Consider the following 12,946-nt stretch of genomic DNA (forward strand, 5'->3'; position numbering starts at 1 on the left):
GGGCAACAGGAGCTCTATCCCATTCGGAGCCCTCTGAGAAACTCTGTAGAGCATACCTCACAATAGTTCCCCTGGAAGATGAGGGACCAGGGTACTTATCCACCATACCCATCCCCCATACAGAGTTTCCTCTGAGGCATTAAAGATTTGGCAATTCTGAGCTTCCCTGCATGAGAGCTGAGCAAGCCGCTAAACAATAGTGAGAGAAAGTTCTCAGGCCAACTAGTATAGATATCTAAGTGCCTATGGTGGGAAGTTATAAGCATTCTGGAATTTACCACCTCCACTGCAGATAAAATCAGAGGTAGGCCAAAGGACAATGTGGCAGGACATTAATGATGTCTGATACAATATCTGAAGCCAGACAGCTAAGATTCCTGTGTGAACAAGGACATATTGTTTAACCTCTCTATGTCTGTTTCCTCTACCTGTGAAGTGAAGATAATTATAGTAACCACCTCCTTATAGGCTTGTTTTATTATATATTAAAAGAGTTATTATGTATAGTAGTTAGAATAGTGCTTATCACATAGTAAGCATTACTTAAATATTAGATTATTATCTGAGGTCAGAGCTCAATATATTTATTAATCCTAAAACCATAATCTGTTTACTGTTGAATACTCAGTGCTTATCACAACCAGTATCCTCAAAGGGCTACCCAGAAGAATTGTTTAAGATTGTCCAACGATGAAGTTTACTACGGGGACAGTGATTGAATTTGATTCATGAATGGCCTAAGATATAATTTAAAAGAGTTTCACCAGCCTATTTTCTTGGGTAAGTAACTTCCACATTTTCTTAGGTAATTTTCACATTTCATAGAAAGCTCAGCTATAAATAAAATTCACAGAGTTTATTGGTAAATAGAAGAAAATCAAGGACTTAAGCAGCTAGTTTTTAAAGAAGCCATAAGTGCCAAGAGATTCTGCTAGCAGTTACAAATGGTGTCATTTGAGGCAGGACATGGTGGCTCATGTCTATAATCCCAGCTCTTGGAGTCTAAGGTGGGAGGATTGCTTGATGGCAGGAGTTGGAGACCAGCCTGAACAACAAAGTGAGATTCTGTCTGTATAAAAAAATTATAAAAATTAACCAGGCATGCTGGTATGCACCTGTAGTCCTACTTACTTGGGAGGCTGAGGCAGGAAGACCACTTGAGCCCAGGAGTTCGAGGTTACAATGAGCTATGATCACTATGGCACTCCAGCCTGCATAACAGAATGAGACTCTGTCTCTAATACATTAAAATTTTTTTAAATGGTATCCCTTGAATTCAAGAATTGAGGCTGAATTTGAAGATCTTCAGAATACTCCCCAGAGAATGTAAATGTAAAGAAAGACCAGGGAACTTTTGCTATGCCTATGGGAAAGGTAGAGTACTAGAAATAACAAATGGGAGAAGAAAAAGTCAGTACTCCATACCAAGCAATTAGAGACATCAATGGACCATAGAGAAAAGAATACACTGAAATGAGAAGGGGAATAAATTGAATGTTTATTGAATATAGGTCTCAAAGCCTTGCATTTAGATTTACAGAAGCACTTTTACTTAATCCTTACAATAATGTATTTAATAACTATTACTATCCACTAAGTCATGATAGTCAATCTCACTCCAAAATCCATTCTCTTATCAGACAATGTAAAGAGAGAGAAGGTATCATAAAGTCCCTAATCATGAGCTGTGTATTACATCCAGACTATCAGGACAAACCCTTGAAGAAGAGCATCAGGACAAGAAAGATCTAGCCCCAGGGCTGCCAGCTCTAGAAATTTCAATTGTTTGAAGCAAGGAAGGAAATATCAATTGCCTTAGTCCCTCTATAAATAACATGATTAAGATAAGACTTTATAGTATTCTACAAGACAGAGAAAATAATATTATCCTACCAGATTACCAAGTAGATTTCATGTTCCAGAAACCCATTATGAGATGTCCTGCCAAGTGACAAAATTAGAACCCAGGTTCTCAAAGAAAGATGAGGTGGTGAAAACTTTGAAACTATGACTAATTTCAAAGAAAATAATGATGAGGATAATATGCTGCACTTTGGCCTGGTTTGGTTTTACATTTAACTTACTTCAACAAAGTATCGGGTTTGAACCACAAAGGAAGCCTTAATTTTTAAATTTAAGTAGACTGCATAATATGGATAAGCATCTTGGCTTTTTGCTTTGTTTTATTTTGCTTTTGCTTTTCAGTCAAAGGAATGCTGCTGACATTTACAAATAAATTTACAAATACACATATTTGACTGATGTGTTTGATTATACAGAAGTTCAAAGGTAACTGTTTACTTTGTTTATACTTTTTATTGTTACTGAGGTTTTTTTAAATTTAATTTTACTATTTTCCATCAGTGGGAAAAACATACACATAAATGAGTGAAATCAAGGTCTAAACATCTCTGGTAAAATATCTTCAAAGATGCTAGAGTAGAGTGAAGCTCCAGTGTTTTATGTGTGACGGTAACCAATAGCAATATGAATTATCTCAACAAGCACAAAGTACAAAAAGGAAGTAATTTCCTTTCATACACTACCTCTGGGAAATTTCTCTGGATGGTTTGTGTGTATGTTTTAATTTGGCAATAAATTTCCTGTTGGCATAATTCTCATCATCTTAATTCATTTTGTAGAGGGCCTAGCCCAACCTAATATATATAGTGAATTTATTAAAAAAATAGTATTACCTGGGTTTCTATTAACAACAACAAAAGATTTATTGAGTTGAACTATATAAAATCACTGATATTGAACTACTTTTGTTTCAAAATTACATTTTCATATGCTTCAGCCTAACATACTCCTGGCACTTTTACTGGTATAAGAATAAGTGATGGCCAGGTGTGGTGGCTCACAACTGTAATCCCAGCACTTTGGGAGGCTGAGGCAGGTGGATCATTTGAAGTCACGAGTTCGAGACCAGTCCGGCCAACATGGTGAAACCCCATCTCTACTAAAAATACAAAAATTAGTCAGGCAGTGGTGGCACACGCCATAATCCCAGCTACTTGGGGGGCTGAGGAAAGGAAATCACTTGAACCCAGGAGGCAGAGGTTGTGGTGAGCTGAGATCGCACCACTGCACTCCAGTCTGGGCAACAGAGCAAGACACTGTTTCAAACACACACACACACACACACACACACACACACACACACACAACAAATAATGCCCCCATTAACATCTCTACAACCTTTTAACACTTTGAAGTATATTCTTGATTATAAAAGATAAAACACAAATATAATGTGAGATATCATTATCTAAAATTTTTGGACTCGGTAATAATGTTATTATGAATATACCTCACATTTGGAGGAGCCGTTATGGGGTAAGGATAGGTTTAAAGAAACAACTGGTTTGTCCTATAAAGTCATTACAACATTTTTATATTTTTATCCTTTGATTTACCATTATTTGTACTTTGTGATAAACTTCTACAGAATTATCTAGCATAGAAATTAGCTGATGATTGGCTGAATTCATCAATTCAGATCAGTCATTTTCCATCAATATTACATCTTGATGAGGGTTAAATTCAATTTCTCAATTTGACCATCCATATCGGTTCTATAATCTTACCAAAAATACGACTGTTATATTCATAGTAGGGCAGTAGATATAACTTGCGAAATAAGAGTCAAAAGATACTGGCTCATTACTAGAGTTTCACTCAGTCATTAACAATTAGTCCAGTCCACCATCATATTGTAGGACCAAAGTGACCTACAGTGATGCCACTCAGGTTTGCAGGCTTCCATTCAACCTTGCCAGGCCCCAAAAGCAATTTTACCATCATCTGGTATAATTGAGCTAATAGACAGTATCAGTTCTTTTACTGAACCTCCCTCAAGGTAGTAATGTAATATTTGATTTATCTCATTGCATAATATATCCACTCATTCCCTTACTCAGCTACTGTTACTCCCTAGCTCTATTAACTGTTTAGTTTTGTCCAAACTTTTTCACTTTTGGAAGAGGCATGAGATTTGGCCACTGTGCAGGTCCATATTGCTAACAGCAATAGTAGTCTAGCAAGTGTTTCCCCCATCCCAGCCCTCTACCATCCTCTCTTATTTATTTAGGGTGGGATTACAAAGTCACATAACTAGTAGGTTATCTCAAACACTAGGCAATACAGCTACATTTTTTACTGACCCTAATCTTACTCAATAGGGTAAAGGTACAGCCCACCCCATTAGGACCTTAGGAATTGTGACAAAGGCGTAAAGGTATAGTTACAGTCTTTTGTTTGGGGATCTTTCCCACTTCTGGCACTCATAGTCCCAGGTCTGTATCAGGTAGGAAAAAGGAAAGTTGGAGTAATGGTGGGGAGGTTGGGGCAGGGTCGGAAATAGTGTAGTCGCACCAGCATCCTCTCTCATATCTTTCTTCCCAAATTCCCCAGAAAAGTAGAATTTATCTAGTGGAAACCCTCTCTTGGATCTCCTCATGTTGAGTGTGAAAACACATTCATGAAGATGTGTAAACCACCTTTCTTGCTTTTACCTACTCCATTTTAGCAACAAATTGTCCAACTGCCTATTCTAATTCCCTATTAAACTGCTACTCAGAAGATTATATCTCTCGGCCTATCGTTGGACATTATGAGCTGTAAAATGTGTTCCTTGGTCTGAAGAAATGTAACTTAGCAGTCCAAATTGGTGCAGTATCTTCTGTTCAGTCCTTTTATAGTATTTTGAGCATTTGCACCCACCACTGAGTATGCAAAGCCTAGCCAGAGTGTCTATTCCTGTCAGGGCTCATTTGTAGTCTCCAGGGGCTACCAGCATCAGTCCTACTTGCCAGCTATGTGCAGGGCCTTTCCCCTGGGGACTCTGGCCCAAAGCTGTTAACAGTCTCTGTCTTTGTTGTTGGCCGACTGGACAGTTCTTATTGTCAATTTCTTCCTCAGAGTGTATAAAAGGAATATGTCTAAGATTTGGCAGATCTCTGCATTGCTGCAGCTCCACTGTCCACACATTTCATGGATCCAGGTGGCCTCCTTGAGCAAGTATACCAGGATATCTATTTGCCAGTTCCAATCACCTTCTGATCCTGGTGGGGTCTTCAGATTGGCATCAGCATATCCCACTATAACACATCCCTCAAATTCCCATGGTGGTTTCCTTAGGGCTATGCTCCATATGTGTATCCCTTTAATAGGCTAGTTTTCTATTGCTTCTATGCCTAACTCTATGGCCAGGATATTGGCCATCACATATGACTCAGTAAAAACTCAAATATAGAGACAAACAGCATGCAATTCTGCCTGCCAGCCTAAGTTATGTTTAACTCTTTCAACTAGAATATCAGCCTTCCAAATAAAGTGTTGTCCACTCACATTGGAACTGCCAACTATAAACCCAGGGGCTCTTTGTTGATCAATCAAGAGCTGTGAATAGGCACCATCTAAGTGGCAATAGGATTTGGCAGGTCTTCAGGTGGTTTCAAAGTCAGCTCTAGGGGGAAAGATATTCATGGCACCTCCTCGAATTCCCCCACTAGTAGCATGTTCCCGTATATACCATTTTCATTTTATTATGGAATTTTTCTGGGCATTGTCTTCTCTATCAGAATGTTTCTTTGACATTACTAAAGACATATGGGTATTTCAGGTTACAAGATTATTTTTTGCTTTTCAGACATAGGAGGCTTTCATTCAATTTCCCAATTTGACCATCAGTATAGGGCTGTCTTAAATGGCACACAATAGCAAGATAGTTGTCTCTCAGTGGATATTTTTCAGGTCCAAAATCTCAGAGGTCATTACTAGGAGGCACTTACAGTCTTTTGCCATAAGCCCCTATCTGTATTTCACACAGGCTTATTATACTGAGAATGTATCCATACCAGCACTCCAGTTTCTGGTCTATATTTCAAATTAACCATTTTTCTGGGTTCCCGCAAACTTGTTGCTCCTATTTGGCATGTCCAATCAATATAGGAAAATGGGCAGATTGATATACCTTCTGTTTTACAATAAGTAAGAGAAATATTCCCCAGTTATACAGAATATCCATCTTTAATAATACATTCAGATAAAGGAGATGCAATCGCTCCACCTAAAGTCCATTCAAACATTTCAATTCTTATAAAACTTTCCATCTTTAGTTTATTTATTTATTTATTTTGAGACAGAATCTTGCTCCGTCACCCAGGCTGGAGTGCAGCAGCTCGATCTCTGCCCACTGCAACCTCTGCCTCCCAAGTTCAAGAGATTCTCCTGTGTCAGCCTCCCGAGTAGCTGGGATTACAGGCGTGCCCCATCATGCCTGGCTAATTTTTGTATATTTTATTTTCTTGTGGCTTTCCATACTACTCTAAACTAGGGTGAACAAAGCAAATTTATTTATGGTCCTTCAGTGTTGGGGACCAGTAGGGGTTCCCACTGGTCTATCCTACTTCCAAGAGTGTTGCATTAAGACTTTTATCTTCATCCTATCAATGTCTGATTTATTTATCTAATTTCTTAATAACTATTTAAATATTTCTTTTCTTTTCTTTTTTGACACAGAGTCTAGCTCTATCACCCAGGCTGGAGTACAATGGCACAATCTCCACTCACTGCAACCTCCACCTCCAGAGTTGAAGTGATTCTCCTGCCTCAGCTTCCTGATTAGCGGGGACTACAGGCGCGTGCCACCACACCCAGCTAATTTTTGTATTTTTGGTAGAGATGGGGTTTCATCACATTGGTCAGGCTGGTCTCAAACTCCTGACCTCAAGTGATCCACCCATCTTGGCCTCCCAAAGGGCTGGGATTACAGGCCTGAGCCACAGTGCCTGGCCTATTTAAAGATTCAACCATCATTCTCAGCAAACTAACACAGGAACAAAACCAAACACCGCATGTTCTCACTCATAAGTGGGAGTTGGAACAATGAGTACACATGGACACAGGGAGGGGAACATCACACACTGGGGCCTGTCGGGAGGTTGGGGGCTAGGGGAGGGATAGCATTAGGAGAAATACCTAATGTAGATGATGGGATGATGGGTGAAGCAAACCACCATGGCAAGTGTATGCCTATGTAACAAACCTGCACGTTCTGCACATGTATCCCAGAACTTAAAGTATAATTAAAAACAAACAAACAAAAAAAGATTTCTACCTAGCTGGAATGAGTCCCTTGTCTCTTACCCCTTTGTTTTGCTCATTCTCTTAAAAATCATTCTAATCTTCTTTGTTATCTGTTGTTTCAGCATAATTATTTTCCTTTGAAAGTAGCTCTGAGGTTATTGGCTGTAGGTTAGACCAGCCAGAATCTAAGCATAAGGATCTGCCCTAACATGTTCCTTCACTTTTATTTTTATTTTTTCCTATTAGTAGGGGCTCTGCAGCCAGAGACTGTAATTTGGGCCAGCCAGAATCTAAGTTTGGCCCAGTGTCAGGACCCACTTCAAACATTCTCCCTTACTTTTGTTTTCACTATTACTGATAGTCATGACCAGAGGATGGTATAGTTGTTTTTTTTTTTTTTCTACTTTGAATTTCCTTATGTATGCAGTGAACCAACTGTCTGGGAGTTGGAGCTATTATTTCAAATTTCCATTAATAAGTTTTGTCTCCAATAATGAACTGAAGTACATCAGTAGTTTCATACCATAGCTGACCCTGTAGTCATCCAAGAATCAAAAGTTCGTTATCATTTGCCCTTTCATTCTTTCTCTTCCCAAACTACATATTTCAGTGACTCAGGATTATTCTAGTGAATCTCACTTCTTCTGACACCAAATATCTATATTGAGCCAAACTTCAAGTTTTGAGGACACAGTTCTCTAGACTGCCAATTGTATGTAAGACTTCTGACACAAGCTACAAGTTCAGGAGTTTCCCAAAACCACCACCAGTTTTGATAATTTACTAGAAGAACACATATGACTCACTGAGAGCTATTATGCATACAGTTATGGTTTGAAACTGGAAAGGGATGTATTAAGATCAAGCAAGGGAAGAGACACACACAGAGCACAGTCTAGAGAGTTCCAAACACAAGACTTCCATTGCCCTGAGGAAAAATTACCCTCCTGGTATCAGTGTGTGACAATATGCTTAGAGAATTGACAACCCAGAAAGCCCACCTGCACTTCAATGCCCAGACTCTTTACTGGAGTTTCATGACTTGGGCATGATTGATTGATTAATTGGTTGCCCACATGGTTGCTCTCAGTCTCTATCCTCCTACTTCTCAGAGCTCAGGCTGATATCACATGGCCCAAGAGGCCCACTATGGGTCACCTCATTAGCCTAAGCTAACAGGTGTGGTCAGAAGTATCCACCAGGAGTCATCTTGTTAGCATAAACTAGCAGATGTGGTTTACAAGGCTCCCATGAATAACAAAGACACTCCTATCACTGGGGACATTCCTAAGAGTTTAGAGATTATTTTCCAAGGGCCAGTGCCAGAACAAATTCTTTACTAAAAAACATACAATTTTAAAATAGATAATCTACTGAATTTCACCTTTGAAATTGTGTTTTTATGAAATTTTTGCTTTTCTTTAGCCCTCTAGGGTACATGAATGCAGTTTCCAATTGGGTGTGAGACACACTGCTAGTTGACCATGCAATATCCGTTCAACCTTTCATCCTTATGAACAGAAGAGAAAATGGAGAAATTAACACAGAAAAGAAAAATGCATAGAAAGAATCAACAAAGCCAAAAACATATTACTACTTTTTTGGGAAAACTATGGCAACTTTAACAAAGAAGAAAGAGAAAGAGAAGGAGGAGAAGGAAAGGGAGATCGAGGAGGTAGTGAGAAAGAGAGGTAGGGAAGCTTAAATAATTAACTTTAACAACAAAAGAGAGACATAACGGATGCAGAAATTTTTAAAGATAATATAAAGATGTTATGAAGAGCTTTATGCCAGTAAATTTGAAAACTTACATAAATTGGTCAAATTCCTGGGAACTGAATTAAAAAAGAAAGAAAATACCATAGTCCCATAACCATTAAAGTGTTTGAATCCCTAGTGAAAAATCTTCTGACAAAACTAAAACAAATTCAGATATGGCTTTTCCAGCAAGTTCTACCAAACACTTAAAAAAAAAGAATGAAAGAAAGAAAACCTACAATCTTAGACACACTGTGTCAAAGTATATAGAAAAGAAGGAAACATTTCAGTAAGGCCAGCCCCGGTTCAAGGAGACAGGAATTTAGCTCCACCTCTTGTGCAAGGAATAGTAAAAAATCTGTAGTTCATCTTTAATCTACCACAAAGTGGTTTTCTAAAGCATTGTTACAAGAAGGAGAGTGTTACTGGATCCTTTCACCTCTAAGAAAAGAGCAAAATAGAAGTATGCTTACATACAGCAGTAGAAATTTAAACTTATGGTGTAATTTATTTTATTAATGGTGTTCTAAAATGAAATATTCAAACAATGAAATGACTAACATATAGATTATGCAGGGTAAGGGGCCAAACTACACATATATTGGAGGGAATTCACTCTCATTCTACATGTCTTAACTTGTACTGTCGTCATAATGGATTCTTTCTGTGCTTTGCAATCTTTGCCTTTGCTAAGTTAGCAAATTCTTTTTAGGAAAAAAATGTGTGCATTTCCACATAAGAATACTTTTTATGTAAGTCTTTAACACATTTACATAGGTTTTTATTTTCTGTTTTAGACATTGTTTTACACACAATAGACATTCAGTATTTGTTGAAATTAATGAAAGAATAGAGAAACATGAAAAGGGTCTGAGAAGACAATAATCTGCTTTGTAATTTATAGACAGCAATTAGGTCAAACAATTATAATAATGATGATGACAAAGAACAATATCTGAGGTACACGCAAAACCTTATGAGGGTTATTTGCCAGTTTTCCTGGCTATTTCTACACCCCTTGATCTCTAGTGAATGTCTCTACTTACAACTACACATTCTGTAAGCTTCACCTGCTGTATTTCAATCAACACTGTAAAAAAGGAGGAGAGTCTTCTTGCTTCAAATTTGGTTTTTAGTTAATTACGTGATGTGTATATGATTTTTGTTATCTTTTCTGTATAGAAATCAGGAGAATCGAAAATATGTTGATGGTGGAATTGTGGTATGACATTTTTACTGACTACTACTCATAAAAGTTTTATCTATGAGCTCTATGGGTTGTTCCTGGCTTTTGAAAATTTATTTTAAGGAAGTATTTTTGGAAATGAATTATAAGTATACAGTGTGCAATCTTATGTATTTGCAACTGTCTAAAATGTTATGATACTTTCCTTCCTCCTTGCAATCTGGCATTCATCCATTCAAGACATTTTAATTGAACTCTTACAATATTCTTAATACTATGATAAGCCCTGAAGGTAAACTGTGACTAAAAATGTTGCCAGATAAAATACAGGATTCCCAGTTAAATTTGAATTTTAGATAAACAGCATTCTTGTACTAAAAATTATTCTATGTTTATCTGAAATTCAAATTTAGCTGAGTGTCCTGTAATTTTTTATTTGTTTACTTGTTTGTGATACATACGGCAGCCCTAGTAAAAATAAATATAGCCCCTGATTTACTCTAACTTACTCTCCAGTTGGCAAGGAAGGCACTAATCAAATAATCCTCCAGATAAATGAAAAATTGCAACTAAGTATGAACAAGAATAAATTCAAAGCTGAAGAAGAAGAAAATAATTGGGAGAGAAACCTAGTCACAAAGGGGACTTCAAAGGAGACTTCTCTGTGGAAGGGTCAATGGATCCCAAATACAGCCGGGAAGGAAAGAGATGCTCTAGCACTTTTTCTTTAAATGACAGTTTTATATTCAACTTTAATGGTACCAGCAGTAGAAAGCCTAGCTGCTCACAAAGACGCAGAAAACATTCAAAGCCTTGTTTCAGGACCCACCCACTGTCTTTCCCATTTGCCATCTGACTCATAATGAAACCAGAGGCTGCAAGTTTTAGATGTATTCAAAAGTGGTACATTTCAATATCCAATTCCAATTAATGTGGATATTTTCTGGGGTCGGAGAAGGAAAGGTTATTTGTCCTATTAGGCCTCTGGCCTTTGCGCCTACCAGAAGTGGGAGGAACCATGCCTGTTTTTAAATAGCAGGGAAAACTTTCTTAGCACAGGCTGGTGGGAAAGAGGCAAATCTCTGCTTACCTGGGAGTTGTCAGACAGGAGTGTTGCAAGTGACTACACCCTGCAGTGCCTCTGGCAGGATTAGGGCTCTCAAACTTTCCCAGTGGCCCAGCTTGTGATTCCTTCTTGCTTTCCAAGTTTCCATATGCATGCAATATTTAAAAATGGTCTTGGACAGTTTGTATTAATTACTTAGCTTTTGAATATGCTCATTGTTTATCACCATTATAATAATAGTCCTACCTCAGGTTTATATGTTTATGCCCATATATTTGGGTTCCTTTAATTATCTTATTTATCTTTATGATGTCTGCAAAATAAAAGGGGAATGAGTGTTATTATATCAATTTTTATGGACACGGGAACCTGAGCATAGTCTCTACATGAGTTGCCAAAGTCATTTTTCTGACACAATCTGCAACTGGACTGACTGTTTACCTAGACTCTTAGCTTTGTCTGGAGCTGTATCAAGTTAGTTAGAAGTGCAAAGTCCAAGTTTACTGACTGAAAAACAAAAACAAAAACAAACCTTGAAAAGATAGCACTGACTGGCCAAGGTGGCTCACGCTTGTAATCCCAGTGAGAGGTGACAGCGTGCTGGCAGTCCTCACAGCCCTCACTCGCTCTCGGCGACTCCTCTGCTTGGGCTCCCACTTTGGCGGCACTTGAGGAGCCCTTCAGCCCACCACTGCACTGTGGGAGCCCCTTTCTGGGCTGGCCAAGGCCAGAGCCGGCTCCCTCAGCTTGCAGGGAGGTGTGGAGGGAGAGGCGCTAGCGGGAACTTGGGCTGCGCGCCGCGCTTGCGGGCCAGCTGGAGTTCCGGGTGGGCGTGGGCTTAGCAGGCCCCGCAGTTGGAGCAGCCGGCCGGCAGGCCCTGCCGCCCCCGGCAATGAGGGGCTTAGCACCCGGGCCAGCGGCTGCAGAGGGTGTACTGGGTCCCCCAGCAGTGCCAGCCCACCTGGCGCTGCGCTCGATTTCTCACCGGGCCTTAGCTGCCTTCCCGCGGAGCAGGGCTCAGGACCTGCAGCCCGCCATGCCTGACCCTCCCACCCCCTCCATGGGCTCCTGTGCGGCCCCAGCCTCCGGGACAAGCGCCACCCCCTGCTCCACGGTGCCCAGTCCCATCGACCACCCAAGGGCTGAGGAGTGCGGGCACACAGCACCGGGACTGGCACGCAGCTCCACCTGCAGCCCCAGTGCGGGATACACTGGGTGAAGCCAGCTGGGCTCCTGAGTCTGGTGGGGACTTGCAGAACATTTATGTCCAGCTCAGGGATTGTAAATACACCAATCAGCACCTTGTGTCTAGCTCAGGGTTTGTGAATGCACCAATGGACGCTCTGTATCTAGCTACTCTGGTGGGACCTTGGAGAACCTTTATGTCTAGCTCAGGGATTGTAAATACACCAATCGGCACTCTGTATCTAGCTCAAGGTTTGTAAACACACCAATCAGCACCCTGTGTCTAGCTCAGGGTTTGTGAATGCACCTATCCACACTCTGTATCTAGCTACTCTGGTGGGGCCTTGGAGAACCTTTGTGTCCACACTCTGTATCTAGTTAATCTAGTGGGGAGGTGGAGAACCTTTGTGTCTAGCTCAGGGATTGTAAACACACCAATCAGCGCTCTGTCAAAACAGACCACTAGGCTCTACCAATCAGCAGGATGTGGGTGGGGCCAGATAAGAGAATAAAAGCAGTCTGCCGGAGCCAGCAGTGGCAACCGGCTCCGTACCCTTTCCACACTGTGGAAGCTTTGTTGTTTCGCTCTTTGCAGTAAATCTTGCTACTGCTCACTTTTTGGGTCCACAGTGCTTTTATGAGCTGTAACACTCACCGCA

General features: G+C 40.0%; 1 long non-coding RNA gene across 1 annotated transcript in view; it reads right to left on the reverse strand.

Moving 5' to 3' along the window:
• Positions 1–12,946, reverse strand: part of LOC112132611 (uncharacterized) — a 90,402-nt gene that overhangs the window by 23,993 nt on the left and 53,463 nt on the right. The window contains exon 2 of the long non-coding RNA XR_010139268.1: positions 11,127–11,415. This is a non-coding gene — a long non-coding RNA (uncharacterized LOC112132611). The remainder of the gene's footprint in view (positions 1–11,126; positions 11,416–12,946) is intronic.

This window comes from Pongo abelii, chromosome 2 (assembly GCF_028885655.2).
Source record: "Pongo abelii isolate AG06213 chromosome 2, NHGRI_mPonAbe1-v2.0_pri, whole genome shotgun sequence".
Taxonomy (NCBI): Eukaryota; Metazoa; Chordata; class Mammalia; order Primates; family Hominidae; genus Pongo; species Pongo abelii.